We start from the raw sequence: 12,456 nt of genomic DNA on the forward strand, positions 1-12,456 counted from the left end.
GATGGGTTCTATTAGGAAGAGGAATTGAGAGAGACGGGGGATGGGTTCTATTAGGAAGAGGAATTGATGGGTTGTATTAGGAGAGAGGAATTGAGAGAGGGGGATGGGTTGTATTAGGAAGAGGAATTGAGAGACGGGGATGGGTTCTATTATTAGGAAGAGTTCTATTAGGAAGAGAATTGAGAGAGACGGGGATGGGTTCTATTAGGAAGATGGGGAATTGAGAGAGAGACGGGGATGGGTTCTATTAGGAAGAGGAATTGAGAGAGACGGGGATGGGTTGTATTAGGAAGAGGAATTGAGAGAGACGGGGATGGGTTCTATTAGGAAGAGGAATTGAGAGAGACGGGGATGGGTTCTATTAGGAAGAGGAATTGAGAGAGAGAGACGGGGGATGGGTTGCATTAGGAAGAGGAATTGAGAGAGACCGGGGATGGGTTGCATTAAGAAGAGGATTTGAGAGAAACGGGAATGGGTTGCATTAGGAAGAGGAATTGAGAGAGACGGGGATGGGTGCATTAGGGGGATGGGTTGTATTAGAAGAAGAGGGGGATGGGTTGCATTAGGAAGAGGAATTGAGAGAGACATTAGGAAGAGGAATTGAGAGAGAGAGACAGGGGATGGGTTGTATTAGGACAACAGGAACGATAATAGACAGGAAGTGGTTAAATAGAGAAGGGATAGGCTGAGACAATGGTAGGAACAGGGAAAGACTGCAGTGTCATTGCAGAAGAAAAGCACTACAGCTCAAATGGGTGACGGGCAACAACAATGTGTGTGTGTGTGTGTGTGTGTGTGTGTGTGTGTGGTGTGTAGTATGTGTGTGTGGTGTGTGTACACCGTACAGTAATTTTGCTGTTATGATATCTTGTTTCTTGTCAATCTTGTGCTCTTCTTTCTTCCCATTGTTCTCTCTTGTCGTATCTGTCCTCTACGTTTGTTCTAACTCCTCCTGTTCTTTTTGCAGCGGTCGCATTCATTATAAGGATATGTACAGTTTATTGCGAGTTATCGACCCGCCTCTTGGCTTAGGAAAGAAATGCCCCCATAGAGTGGCCTGCAAGGTTTGACTTCCACTACAAATCCTCAACCACACCTGCTACAGCATCCAAGAATGGAATGAGTGTCGCTTATCTGATCTGATTGGATTTCATTTTTGTTATACTTTCTCTCTTCTTCTTTATTTTGCCCATTTCTACTTGCATTCTGATCTGAAAGGAGAATGTGTAGGACAATGCAGACACCCAGACGAGCATGACGTTGTGCACCACTGAAATGAAAAATAAATTAAAAACTTTTAAGAGTTTGATTGTGAAGGAAAAAAATAAATTTTCTTTGTGTTGTTTTGCTTGCTGTTGAACCACGGCTAGTTGCGGTGCTAGACACACTGTGGGATCTGTAGCGTTGCATTGTTCTTGGGGGGGAGGACAGAAACTGCATTGACACCCCACCCTCATCATGGTATTGCCCAGTCCCAGCAGTGGAGCTCGGTGCTTGCCTCTGAAGTCCTCTGCTCTTCTATGCAATCTCTCCCTTCCCACTTGCATAGAACTATATTTTACTTCTACTAAAAGTCTCCAACTCTACTCAACTCCGCTCTTCCTCCTCCCTATACCCCCCTCTTATCTTCTGCAAGATATACACCCCCGCCCGCTCAGACCAGTTCTACCCCCCCTCACCCGCCCGCTCAGACCAGTTCTAGACAGCCTCACTGCGTCTCTCGCTCTCAAACCAGCCAAATAACTTTGTTTTTGTTTCTTTTTTCTCCTCTCTACTCTTTGCTTTGGTCTCTCTTTCACTCTCATTCTCTATCTCTCTTTCTATCTGTGTCCCCCTCTTTTCTCTCTCTTCCCTCACTATCTCTTTCCCCCCCCCTCTCTCTCCCTCGCTCTCTCTTGCTCTCTCTCCCTCCCTCTTCTCCTTCTCTCTCTACCCTTCTCCCACCCCTACTCTCTTCTCTTATTCTCTCTGCTCTCTCTCTGGTTGGCTGTGGTTGGCTGTGGCTGTTCTGGCTGTGGCTGTGGGGGGCGGTGGCTGTGCTGCGCTGACATGCAGTGGCAGGATCAGTTGCAGGGATATGTATGACATGCTCAGGCATATGAGCCCTCCGCTAGGCCTGGGGAACAGGTGCCCGGCGCGGGTGGCCTACAAGGTCAGGACCCCCTAGAACCAGGGGGCTTAGTGCCTCTTCCTCCGCTTTACTGTGTATCCGTAGTGTTGGTGTATTCTTCTTCTCTACACATTTTGTTTCTGATATTTTGCTTTATCTCCATTTTCTTCTTCTCTTTTGTTATTTGATGAAGAGGAGTGCTGATGTCGTTGTGGGGAATGGGGAGAAGGGATGGAGGGTAGGGGCGGGGGGTTTAGGGTCAAGGGACAAAGGTCAGACAGGTTTATCCACAGGAAGGGGTGAATGGAGGGAACTTCTCAGCTCTTTTGCACCGTGTATACTGACGGAAACACACACACACCTTTAAACACACGTATTATCAAACACAAACACCCACACGTTGTTTTTGCCAGTCAAAGCTTTACAAGAATCTGAGTAGAGTGCATAGTGGAATAGAATACATCAAATCAGCTGTGGTAACTATAGGAGCTTTGGCTAAAGTACACTTCAGGGGGTCTCAAACTTTGATATTGACTCTAAACCGGTGTGTACATTAGAGTGACCTCTTTAATGTATACTAGTGGAAAAATATTAAAGATATCTATTTATACAAAAATATATATAAATGTTTGGCCAAGCTGGCAAAATAGTGTATACACACAGCTAAACACACATGCACAGACAAAAACACATACATACACACACACCAGTATGCGTGTGCAGCCGGGCTTGGAAGGTCCGTACGACTTCTGTCCTCTGAGTCTCTCCGTCCTGTGGATGGCGCTACTGCAAACACACACACAGGCACACACACACACACACATGCACACACACATAGAGGAGCAGGTCTCTGTCTTTACTTGTACAGTAGTCCAACATATACAAATCAGGATGTATTTTCTGGGTAGAGGACAGAGAGCTGAATATAGTTTGTTGTCTATCTAGTTGGTTGTGTAGTTTGCTAACCAGTTAACTGTTATCATTGCCACAGAATAACGTCTAGCCTCTTTTTCGTAGTAGAATCTCTTCGGCCCTGTAGTAAAATCTGCAAGTGAATCTGTTCCACCCGTCCCCGTTCTTCTGTCAATGCAGTTCTACTCTGTTTCCAGTCCCCTCCTCTTCATGCTGTCTCCTCCCCTCCTCCTAACCCGCCACTCGCATGCCTGCCCCTTCACCCCCACCACCACACGGGCACTACCATTACCTCTCTCACACACTGTCATACACAGTCACACACACACCGGCTCACACTCATGCCCGTTAAATACACTTATATACCTGTGAAATCCTTCAGATATTCTAACACACACTCATATACCCAACTCATTTGGTTGTCACCAACCCTGGTCCTGGAGAACTAACAGTTCTCTGATTCAACTAATCAAGGTCTTGCTGATTAGCTGACCAACAGAATCAAGGACAGAAACCTGTCCTACACACCCTCTCTCTCAGACCAGGGATGGTAGTGACCACTGCTCTAATATAACCTCATACCCCCTATTATAAACCTTACAACACATTATGACACCCTTACGACACATTATGACACCCTTATGACACACACGTGTCCCTTCGTAGGCAGATCGCTGTGAGCCTCAGGGGCAGCCAGCAGAACAGCCTGTAGGCACAGAAGATCTCTCTACTGCCAGAACTTACTGTCCCTCAAACCCTCCTTATGCTCCCAGCTGCTCTCCCTACCTGCATCTCTGCTAATCTTTACCTCTACCTCGATCTCTAGCATCCCTCTCTCCGCATCTCTCTCTCTCTTTCTATTCTTCACTTTGCCATTTCTCTATCTTTCTATTTCTCCATATATTTCTCCCTGCCTCTCTCTCTCCATCTCTCTCTCTCTGCATATCTGCATCTCTCTGCTTTTCTGTCCTCTGTTCATTCATTCCTATCAGCTCAGCTCATCTCTCCTCTCCCTGCCCCACCTCTCTGCTTTATCCTCTCTTTTCTCTCCCTTCTTCTCCTCCCTCCATTTTGTCCCTCAGTCCTAACAGCCTCCCTCCTGAAGTGTCCCCTGTAATATAACTCCTCCTTCAGACTTTGACCTCTAACCTTCCATCCCCCACCACCTCCATCTACTGTGTCTGGGGGTAACCATAGCAGTCCAGTCTTTGAAAATACCTCTCTCCCCTTTCCCTGTGTAAACTGTCATCTCTAGGTGATGACCTTAGTTTGACATTAAAAACCCACAGACCCCCCTTCTTGCCCTTCACCTGTCCCCTATCCCCACCCACCATCACTACCTACCGGCCCAATGAGAGGTCAAAACCCTCACACTTGACCTTCACCTCTGACCCACAGAATAATGTCCCTTGTATGTGTAGTGTTAAATTCTCACCCCCACTCTCCTCTGTTCTGTAGAGACAGACAGACAGTATTCTTCAGGCAGGATGCTGTGTTACAGACTCGACCAGCTTGTGTGGTGGTAGATCCTTCTTTTATTCTATCACTTTCAACCTCTTTTTCTTATCACTCGTTGTTTATATCTCTGATGTCTTTTCTCTCTCTCATCCTCCAACTTCTTCTCATCCTCCAACTTCTCCCTTCTTTTGCTTTGAAAATGGTCTCTAAAATGCCACTCACAACCAACCCCCCTCTCTCTTTTCAATTATTTTCTGATAACGAGATGTATTTTCCCCAACCCCTAATACTTATTGTATAGCCCTCCTCAGGCCTAAGGCAGCCTAACCTAAAACCTCAGCCCATCTTACCTTTAAAAGAATGGCTGCCGTGGTGGCCATCTTGATTTTCTTAGATTACCTTGATCGGCTGAATTCTGTTCTCACGCTCACCTATTAACTCTGTCAGGCCCTGCACCCATTATTCATTGAGAGATCAGAGGATTTGAATAGAGCTTTACAGCTCTATTGTCTCTGTATGACAACAACAACTCTTCATCTAATATCTCCTATAGATGTAGCACATGTAGTTTCAATGATGTCATATCCTCCTGCCAGTAACCACTACTAAACCCAAACCGATAAACATTATTGTGTTATTAAACCACACAGAGGATGCTTTCTGTGTACGGCCGTGCCAGCTGCTTGTCCTGTGAAGCATTATGTGTGTGCACCGCATGTTGCATGGGGGGGACAGGGGAGGATGGGGTATGTGTCACAGGGTTTTGGGGTAGGGGAGCGGAGTGCTTGGCATGGTCTTGCTGCATGTCTGGGATGTCGCCGTGACAACGGTTACTGCGAGCCTGTCTCACACACTCTAACGTCACGTTGTCTGTGTGTGTTGTCTGTGCATGTGTGTGTGTGTGTGTGTGTTGGCTCGTGTCCATTTCTCTTATATTGACAAGACCAGAAGGTGGATAAAGGATAAATGAAAATGATGACGTTCCCCTCCCCCTGTCCCTCACTTTTGGTTTATCGCTTTATGGCCTGGTCTCTGTTGAACTCTGTGAATCTCCAATCCGCTACGGGGAGCTCTGTTAGTGGCAGCCAGCTGTCTGCTCTTACTGATCTAGAATCAGATTAATATCCCATAATCCTGAACTAAACCATTCAAGGGGAAAACGCACAAAGCTGACATTGGATCAGAGTCTAACTTCATCCTACACCCTCTATCAGAGAAGGCATAAATAATGCTGAGACACTACTGAACCTGTGAGGTCCTCCTAAGTAGCACAACAAGGACTGTTACAAGGTAACACCCACAAGAGGAACCAACCAACTCATAGTAATCAGTAGAGGTAGTGTAATGTTAACCTTTTTAACCCTTTGGCTCTCACAGGCTGTAAAGAAATAATGGTATCATTTTCCACCGCCATGAAAGGATCAAATGACTGAAATATCAATGTTTACATCTTTTTGGTACTGACAGTACCAAATAACAACTCAGCTGCCAAACAGCTGCCATAACTGGTGTAGCAGTGCCAATGACACATTGTATAGTTGACAGACAGACGTACAGATTGACAGACAGACTCATAGAACCTGCTACAAAAAATGACAGAGCTCCCTTTCCTCCCCTTCACCCTCACCCAACCCCCTCTCCCCAAACCCCTTTCCCTCTCTCCTTACCTGGAGGTTCAGAGCACACCTATACCTCCACTTCCTGGGGGGCGGGCCCTTTTTACTCACCCACCTTCCCCCGATTGTCTCTTTCCAACAGAGGCTGCTGCGGATGGACCTCCCGGTCGCCGACGACAACTCAGTCCACTTCAACTCCACCCTGATGGCCCTGATCCGCACGGCGCTGGACATCAAGATCGCCAAGGGTACGGAAGGTTTGGAACCCCTCTTTCCTGCTTGCCTTTTTCACCATCTCTTCCCCCTGTTTCTTGTCTTCCCTAGAACAGAGCAGGACAGTCTGCTACTGTAAGGTGGTTGTGTATCGTGTGTACCCTGCTGTCCCTGAGACCTACATCGGTCCCTCTGCTTCTCCCACGGTGTCCTAAGTACAGCTCTTTTTCTATAGAGTTTGTATGGTTCTTATTAACCAATAGAATGTAATGTGTACTACCAGCCATACTGTCAGTGTAATAGGGTTTCAAATAGGCTACAGTTCTCATTTGGTAGACTTTGTAGAGTTCTTATGTGAAATAACAATCATAGTTTCAATGTAATTGAGTCTCACTTTATTTGGTTGGCCCAATTAAAGTGAAGATGGCCAGACATTTAATGCCCATGTCTCTGTGTTACATGACTCATCCACACTATATATTTAAACTGGGAGTCAACGCTCACCTCTATTAACAAACACATTCTCTTGTGTCTGTGTGCTTGTGTGTGTTTTCATGTCTGTGCGTCAATTCTTACACCTCTATGGCTCTGCTGTGTATTTGTATTGATGTGAATGTGTGTGTTTATGTGTGTGTGTTGCTATTATGTGTGTGTATACACTGGTGCGTGTGTGTGTGCCTGCTTGTGTGCATGTGCCTGCTTGTGTGTGTGTGTCATTGCGTGTGTGTAGGAGGTGTGGACAAACACCAGATGGATGCAGAGCTGAGGAAAGAGATGATGGCGATTTGGCCCAATCTCTCCCAGAAGACCCTGGACCTCTTAGTCACGCCACATAAGTGTAAGTTGCAGTGTGTTTGGACCGCGACGTGATGCCAGTGTCTGTCTACTTCTTCATGCCACCCGAGGACAGCTTCTCTCAACCAGTCTCCTTCACTGCTGCACCCTCTGATACAGCAGGCACAGCTCCCCCCCCCCCACACACACACACACACTTATTATGTACACATAGACACATATCCCACCAGTCCAATCCTCGAACACAACACACCTAATTTTGGATCTCCATCTCCAGCCTCCATACACCTCCACCAGCCCTAGCCCCATTTCCCTACAGCAGGCCATGTACCCCATACCCCAGCCCCAGTCCCCACACACCCATATAGACCTCTTTTCTTTCACCCATATCACACCTCCACCCAACTTAACAACTGTACACAGCAGGCCTCATCCTAAAGTCCCAATGCAATACTTCCAACAGCCCATTCCACTGATTCCAGGCCTGTTCTGTAGGCCCAACATCACGCATCCACCGGATCCAATACCAGCAGTCTGTCTGCCCAGCTCTGTGCCTGAGATCAGGGGGTGCCTCTCTATAGACCAACTCTCTATAGTAGTCTTTTCACTCCAGGGGTTTAGTTCATACAGTACTACAGCAGGTCAGAACACTCCAGGGGTTTAGTTCATACAGTACTACAGTAGGTCAGAACACTCCAGGGGTTTAGTTCATACAGTACTACAGTAGGTCAGAACACTCCAGGGGTTTAGTTCATACAGTACTACAGTAGGTCAGAACACTCCAGGGGTTTAGTTCATACAGTACTACTGTAGGTCAGAACACTCCAGGGGTTTATTTCATACAGTACTACTGTAGGTCAGAACACTCCAGGGGTTTAGTTCATACAGTACTACTGTAGGTCAGAACACTCCAGGGGTTTATTTCATACAGTACTACTGTAGATCAGAACACTCCAGGGGTTTAGTTCATACAGTACTACTATAGGTCAGAACACTCCAGGGGTTTATCTCATACAGTACTACTGTAGGTCAGAACACTCCAGGGGTTTATTTCATACAGTACTACTGTAGATCAGAACACTCCAGGGGTTTAGTTCATACAGTACTACTGTAGGTCAGAACACTCCAGGGGTTTATTTCATACAGTACTACTGTAGATCAGAACACTCCAGGGGTTTAGTTCATACAGTACTACTATAGGTCAGAACACTCCAGGGGTTTATCTCATACAGTACTACTGTAGATCAGAACACTCCAGGGGTTTAGTTCATACAGTACTACTGTAGGTCAGAACACTCCAGGGGTTTATTTCATACAATACTACTGTAGGTCAGAACACTCCAGGGGTTTAGTTCATACAGTACTACTGTAGGTCAGACCACTCCAGGGGTTTATTTCATACAGTACTACTGTAGATCAGAACACTCCAGGGGTTTAGTTCATACAGTACTACTGTAGGTCAGAAATGGCCAATAGCAATGCTGGTAAAATACAGAAACACTAGCATAAGGGTTTAGTTGGCCAATAGCATACAATACTACTGTAGGTCAGAACAATCCAGGGGTTTAGTTCATACAGCACTACTGTAGGTCAGAACACTGGCTGTTATGCATGTCGGAGAAATACATACAGGAGTATAAGGAATGCACAAGTGCCAAAGCACTAGTTGCAATGTAGATATTAGACATATTTTATATGAAAGGAAGCATGATTTACAGTATAGGTAAAGGCATCTGCTGGTCAGTGTGAAATGTTATAGCTACGGTGTCAGAAACCAGATTGCTAATTGTACCAGAAATGGCCAATAGCATAATGCTTACGGTGTACAGAAAGAATGCATAACTGGTAAAGGCAGAAATGGCCAATAGCATAATGCCCAGAAATGGCCTAATAACTTTCAAACCAAATTGAAATAAAATGTGTGGCATTTTAGCATGCTGGTAAACAGTGTACAGAAATGGCCAATAGCATAATGCTGGTAAACAGTGTACAGAAATGGCCAATAGCATAATGCTGGTAAACAGTGTACAGAAATGGCCAATAGCATAATGCTGGTAAACAGTGTACAGAAATGGCCAATAGCATAATGCTGGTAAACAGTGTACAGAAATGGCCAATAGCATGATGCTGGTAAACGGTGTACAGAAATGGCCAATAGCATAATGCTGGTGAACGGTGTACAGAAATGGCCAATAGCATAATGCTGGTGAACGGTGTACAGAAATGGCCAATAGCATAATGCTGGTGAACGGTGTACAGAAATGGCCAATAGCATAATGCTGGTGAACGGTGTACAGAAATGGCCAATAGCATAATGCTGGTGAACGGTGTACAGAAATGGCCAATAGCATAATGCTGGTGAACGGTGTACAGAAATGGCCAATAGCATAATGCTGGTAAACGGTGTACAGAAATGGCCAATAGCATGATGCTGGCCAATGAACTGGTGTACAGAAATGGCCAATAGCATAATGTACAGAAATGGCCAATAGCATAATGCTGGTGAACGGTGTACAGAAATGGCCAATAGCATAATGCTGGTGAACGGTGTACAGAAATGGCCAATAGCATAATGCTGGTGAACGGTGTACAGAAATGGCCAATAGCATAATGCTGGTGAACGGTGTACAGAAATGGCCAATAGCATAATGCTGGTGAACGGTGTACAGAAATGGCCAATAGCACAATGCTGGTGAACGGTGTACAGAAATGGCCAATAGCATAATGCTGGTGAACGGTGTACAGAAATGGCCAATAGCACAATGCTGGTGAACGGTGTCCAGAAATGGCCAATAGCATAATGCTGGTGAACGGTGTACAGAAATGGCCAATAGCACAATGCTGGTAAACACACTTTTTTGAACTGGACTTTAGGCCCTTTTATTGTGAAGATGTGATCTGCTGTAGAAACCTGGAAATGACTCTCTTTCAAAGATTGTTATCGCACTTTTTTTCTATTCTGAAGCTCTGTTTTGTTTATGTGTTTGGAGATAACAAAGTACAAGGTCCAAATTGAACTTAGTACAACATGTCCACCTTCTATTGAGAAGTAGAGGGGGAACCATCGGTCCTGCCTCAGAATGCCAAAACAGCATCAAAACAGCCCCAGCAGTTCTGTTGGTACTGTCCAGTCCTCTACCAGGTCCTCCATCTACACAATGAAGTGGTCTTGAGTCTTGTCTTCTGATTGAAGACCACCAGTCAGTAGAAATACAGTTATGTCTAGAAAAGATGTAAAGAAAGAAAGATTACAGTTAACCAGAGAAAGAGAAAATGTGACACGTGGTCATTTTTTAGTCCGAGTCTGTTTGTGAAAAGACTATCAGCTCTGTGTTCGTGTATATGTGTGTATTTGTCTGTGTGAGTGTGTGTCTCTCTCTCTGTGTGCGTGCCTCGTCCCCTCTACTCCCATCCCTCTCGCTCAGGGTCCCATACGTAGTGGTCTAATCGTGCAGGGTAACTTGTCCCTCTCTCAGCAGCAACAGACCTGACGGTGGGGAAGATCTACGCTGCCATGATGATCATGGAGTACTACAGGCAGAGCAAGGCCAAGCGCTCTCAGGCGCGGCTAGAGGCGGAGCAGGTACAACTACTGTCCCTAGGAACCATCCCCAAACCTTCAGACCACGCAGACTGACTGAGGGCAGAGTCAGACTGACTAGAAATACTGCTGTGGCGCTAGTACAGGGGTCAAAGCGGAGCTGTGACAACCCATAACCACGCCCACCCACAGTCTTACTATAGCATCTACTTACTACGTTATTGTAAGGTCACTTGTTATCATTGACCTCACCTGGCTAAAGGTTAGAGGTCAAAGGTTAGAGGACCATTGCCATTGGGTTTTCCCACTCTTGTCTTGCCTCTCTGTGTTCTTCCATCCTCCCTTCCTTCCTAGTCGGTATAAAACTCTGTGAGGCCCTCTGGTGGACAAAGTATGTCACTGGTCCATGTTATATTACATTTTTACATATTATATTATTGCTAGAGCATCTATACAGAAAACCAGCTGATTATATTTCAAGCACAATTATATAATTCTGAATCACAATTATTTCTAAAGAAGAGGCACTTTTCTTGCTATAGAGAACCCTCTCGATCATCTTTGAATTGGTTTGGGCTGGATGTCTTTGTCACAGCTCCGGATGGCGAAGACTGTACAACGTTAATGTACATTCCTCACCTAAGCTTGTTCCTCTTTATCCTCCCTTTCCCTGGCTGTGAATCCACTGATGATGATGATGATGCTTGTCTTCCCAAGCCTTTTAGCCACACCCTGGCCTTGGACTGTTGCCCTACACCCTGGACTGTAGCATTGCACTGTAGCCCCCTATTCCCTGTTGACAGAGAGAATGCATATACAACCAATACAATGGATCTTGTGTTTATGTAGTCACATGTGAAGCCACTGACGATAAAACGTTCAAATTCTAGCAGTATTTGTAACACAGTTACAGAAACATTTTAAGTGTAAAGTAAAAGATGACGTAAATTACAGAGATGGTTTTATTTTGTTTTATTTTGTATTTCTCACGCACACACATACACGGTTTCCTATTTTACAGACAGAGTCCTACTCCTCTCCTCCTACTTCTCCTCTCTCACTGCACTCTAAGCATGCCACTTTCCCTGCTCTGCTATGGCCTCCTTGCTACCACTCTCTATACACAACTGTCAGCCATGTCAATTCCTCATGACTTCATTTCTGCCATCTGGCATTCCTTCCTTGTAGGAGAGCACAAGGAAGAGGTTGGCCTTAAAGGGATAGTCACTAAATTCAACGTTTAAACAGTGATCCTCTTTTTCTCTGACACATGATGTGAAGGGCGTGAGAGAGGCAGGATATTGAAAGATCTAGGAGTTAGTTGAGAGAGTCTGGCTCTGTCTGAGCTTTAAAAACTGACCTCAAACCTGCCTTAGCCATGTGTATAGATTTGTATACGTACATGCTTTTTGAAGAGTTGGTTGGATGGGACCTACAGTATGAGTCAGGGGATAGTTTGATTGGATAAGTCACAGGAACGCCTCAGGAACATGATGGAGGTATCTAAGGAGGATACCATCTAAACAACTGTAGAAACCACCCTCTATCACCTGTCAAACTACAATGGAAGACTCATAAGACAAGCTGAGAAGACTCAAGAGTTGGTCACCCAGTACTTAGTCAAGTCATTGAACATTTGACCGTGACCATGTCATATCCTTGGTCTTCATTCACAACCACAACCATACCACCCAGCTGGTCCTCGTGCTTTTACGCTAATGCTCCCAAGGTGTACTTACCCGTGACCACAAACATGTACAGAGCACAAACACTCACACACTGACGTTTCTTGGGCAACAAATGTTATCAAA

At 45.4% G+C, this 12,456-nt stretch overlaps 1 pseudogene; it reads left to right on the forward strand.

Annotated features, from left to right (window-relative positions):
• The window catches only part of LOC115126624 (voltage-dependent P/Q-type calcium channel subunit alpha-1A-like), a 340,470-nt pseudogene that overhangs the window by 308,655 nt on the left and 19,359 nt on the right, over positions 1–12,456 (forward strand).

The sequence above is a fragment of the Oncorhynchus nerka genome, linkage group LG26, assembly GCF_034236695.1.
Source record: "Oncorhynchus nerka isolate Pitt River linkage group LG26, Oner_Uvic_2.0, whole genome shotgun sequence".
Taxonomy (NCBI): domain Eukaryota; kingdom Metazoa; phylum Chordata; class Actinopteri; order Salmoniformes; family Salmonidae; genus Oncorhynchus; species Oncorhynchus nerka.